Genomic DNA, 3774 nt, shown 5'->3' with positions numbered 1-3774 from the left:
TCTCTTCCAACCTAAATGATTCTATGATAATTTTGTATGTGCAGAACATCATGTTAAATATGACTTCATGTGATAATTAAAGGAGGATGAAAAAATAGTTGACTTGAATATTGAGATGGCTTCAAGAGTTGCAGAATTTCCTATGTGTGATAATATTTGCCATTGATATTTTGTATTGTGTCAAAAGCATAGTTATCGCTTGATAATGGAAATGGGATGACACTGAAGTACTTGCAGCCACTGGCTTAGGTGTGCTGCAGCACTTAGGGCTAACTAAAGCTTCTTGGAGTGGGAAGACTTCATGCCTACCTGTACTGTACGATGCAGTCAACTGAGAGAGAGAGTGTGGCGCTGCTGGCATTGATTTGTCTCTTTGGAGGCTTCATCCCCATTTGATGTTCAGAAGTATCAGCAATTCGAATGTTTCCTGTAGTGGTGATTCTGACATTTTTTCACTCATCTGTGTTAGTCTTGCTCAGAGTAAGCTTCAGATAGCTGTGCTTTGTGTTCAAGTGTTGGAGCAGACTGGTACTGCTGAGTTCTGTTAGGTGCTGATTAGGTCATACTGTGTGTAGTTTGCATGTTACTGGTCTGTTTTTTCATGACTTGGTAATCTAGGACCGAAGGGACATTTGGCCATTGAGTCATGGGAAGGGTTTAGTTGTGGTACTGGTTTCCCAATGGTGCTCTTTGGATAAAAGGCAGTATTTAAGAGCTGAGAGTGTGCTGCAACAAGTGCTTCTTGCACTCACCAGAATAGTTTGAGTCCCTGAGGAAAGAATGAAATCTCCACTTGCCAGTTCGTTTCATAGAAAAGTTGTTAAGTGATAGCTGGTTTTGTGGTCAGCGGTTTTACTTCTGCCTGCTGACAGGAGAAAGTTGTACAAATGCCTCTGAAGGCAGTTTCAGTTTTAGGTGCTGGCTTGAATCTGCAGCTTGGTGATTCAAGCCTGGTGGTTTTTTTTCAGGTGGGAGAGCTTGTTTGTGATTTCAGCTTGGGCTGGCTGCCCTGTGAGCTGGTGAGAAGCAAGCAGACTGACATGGAGTGATTGCTCAGGTCTGATATATCTATGAGGCTGTTAATCAGCAGCCAAAATCTCTTGCACTCTGGAAAAACAGTAGAAATCCACTTGAATAATAAGATGGTGTGTTAGCAGAGAGAGCCTCCACTATCAGTCCTAGGAAAATACTTTTTGGTTAAAATTATTTTGGAATCTAAATTTTTAAGATGGTCAAACTTTCGGAAGCATAATGTACCAGGCTTGGGAGTGTCATGTTTTCAGGGTGAGTTGAGGTATATACATCACCTTGGAAGAGTTGCCAAAATTGGTGGTGTTTTGGAGAAGAATGTCTTGGTAGCTCTTTGAAATACTTGGTCACCTATGGAGTCATTCATAAACAAAGTGGTTTACCATTTAAGTCTGTCAGGAATTGTTAGTTTCTGGAGAAACCAGTTCATTTTTCAGGTCTGTTACACAGCTCCAGGAGTGTTCCCTTTTATAGGATGTGAAACTGCCAGATTTAAAACTACATGGTTTATTAGAGGTGTGTTTTTTGTTATGAGATGCAATTGAGCCAGTGACTTGGTGACGTAGTGGAGTAGTTGTCAGTCTAATGCTGTGTGAGCTCTTAAAACCTCTCTTCTGTCTGTTAACAGGGCATTGACTCTGGGAGGAGGACTGCCACGTTTGGAACACCTTAACCTCTCGGGCTGTCTCACTGTAACTGGTGCAGGCCTGCAGGATTTAGTTTCTGCATGCCCTTCTCTAAATGATGAACACTTTTACTACTGTGACAACATTAACGGTAACGTCTTTTTCTGAAGATGTGGTGCTGTTCTGGGAAGCAACGTTTGGTTTAAGGATGCTTTTTAAAACAAAACAAAAAGAACCACCAAAACCCCACCTCTTTTATTGGCTGTGTAGCACTGAGTTTCACAGATTAATCATGAAATGACAACTGTTAAGTCAGTTTTTCCTCATTTGTTCTTTTAGGTTTTTTTGCTCGACTCTAGTCCAGTTCTGTATTACCTAGGAAAGCATTTTTAGTCCATGTATCTCATATTTTAGATTAGCATAAGTAATAGTGACTAGAAGGTATCTCTATATAGCTAATACATGCTTGCCCTCTCCATGTCTTCCCTGTAAACCATGTAGCTGTATGTTTTCTTTATGGTCATAACTTCAGACAGAGGCTTCATTAGATTGGTACCAAAGCAGTGATTTTTAGGAAAGGAATGACTTGTATTTTGCCATGCAAACCTCCTATATTGCAGTAGTTTTGGTACAGGATATTTTTGATCTTACCATCACATGTCCTTATGGAAAATGTAATTTAGTTTTTCTGGTTTTGCTTGAGTGAGGAACTTGGGCATGGATCTAAGCTAGAGAAGGATCTGGATAAATGCATAAAATACGTTTATGGTGCAAGTCTTTTCAGTGTTCACCACACGGGAATTCAGTCTGTTATGTTAGGTCCAGTAATCATTCAGAGCATTAGAGATGAGAACCATGGCGTGACTTGTGTTCCATGTGTGAATTTAAAACAGGTAAGTGCAACAGAAGGAAAGGGGAAAGGAGGATAACAACTGAGTTCACAGGATTATAAGAGCTAATTGTGTGTAAAACAAAATTGTATTGCCTGGTAGTTCACGGTGTTCAGCTGAATAATTTGCATCTACATTGAGATGCAGCCACAGCAGGGGTACAGGGTGCCAGAGCTTTGGTACTACAAGTAAATCTGTACTGACATTTGGGTATTCAATCCATTGAAATTGATACAAGATGATGCACTTGGATTGGATCCTAATATTAGAAATGAAAGTATTAAATCATTGTTTGCTTCCGTAATTTCTGCACTTTTTTGACACTTTTTTTTTCCCAAGACACTTGCTTTTTGTTACTTACTTCCATTCCATCCAGACTACAGCTTTTAAAAATCTTCTAGCATTTCAACCTGAAAACTTTAAGGTTCCTTTTTTAAAATCCTTCACTGGCTTTCCTTCCTGCATTCTGTTGAGTTTAAAGATGTCTTCAAAGACCAGCTGAAAACCTTGCTTTTACATCTGATTCCTTGCTGGTTTTCCACTGTTTTCACTTCTGTCGGTAATACCAGACTTGGTGTTGTGGCTTGTCTTCAGGCATTTCTGTTTCTCTCCTTGTCCCTAAAGTACACTATGTTGTCTTAGTTTACAAAGCCAGAATTTCTTGTGTGAGTCCACTGCTTTAAAGCTTGACTGTTCTATAATATCCTCAAGAAATTATTTATGTTTAAACAGAATACTTTTTGGGATTATTCTGTAAAGTTGTCCTGATCCTCTTCCTATTTATTTCCTTTCTTTTACTGCCTACTGGAAGCTGTGAGCCTATAAGCTCTGCTTGGTTCTGTAAAGCATGATGCATACCTTTGGATGAACAGTTACTCCTGTTCCAAATCAACAGGAGAGTGAGGCTGTAATGGTCTGACTTCTCACATCTATGGAGAAATAGTAGCATCTCGGAAGTTTGTGGCTGTGGTGGTTTGTTTGTTTGTTTTTTAAGGAGGAGGTCAATAAAAACTTAAAGGGGTGTCCTGAGCAAAATTCTGAAATGGGAAATAACCTTTTACAACTGAATCCCCTGCAGTTTTATCTGGGTACTGTTCTTTGTCTTTTCACTCAGACTTCATTGTGATAGAGCTGTTCAGTGTGAAACTAATGCCGTATTCCACTCTGTGGGCAGCAGGATTTATGTGACAGCTTGAACTATTTCTGTATCATTTGGTATTTCTAAAGTA

General features: G+C 39.6%; 1 long non-coding RNA gene across 1 annotated transcript in view; it reads left to right on the top strand.

The window, feature by feature from the left end:
* Positions 1 to 1648: 1648 nt before the first annotated feature.
* Positions 1649 to 3774, top strand: part of LOC104163082 — an 8476-nt gene continuing 6350 nt past the window's right edge. Inside the window, exon 1 of the long non-coding RNA XR_696465.1 lies at positions 1649 to 1806. This is a non-coding gene — a long non-coding RNA (uncharacterized LOC104163082). The remainder of the gene's footprint in view (positions 1807 to 3774) is intronic.

The sequence above is a fragment of the Cariama cristata genome, unplaced genomic scaffold (genome assembly GCF_000690535.1).
Source record: "Cariama cristata isolate BGI_N322 unplaced genomic scaffold, ASM69053v1 scaffold7436, whole genome shotgun sequence".
Lineage (NCBI taxonomy): Eukaryota > Metazoa > Chordata > Aves > Cariamiformes > Cariamidae > Cariama > Cariama cristata.
The sequence above is the reverse complement of the archived record's forward strand: the minus strand, read 5'-3'. Positions and strand labels throughout refer to the sequence as shown.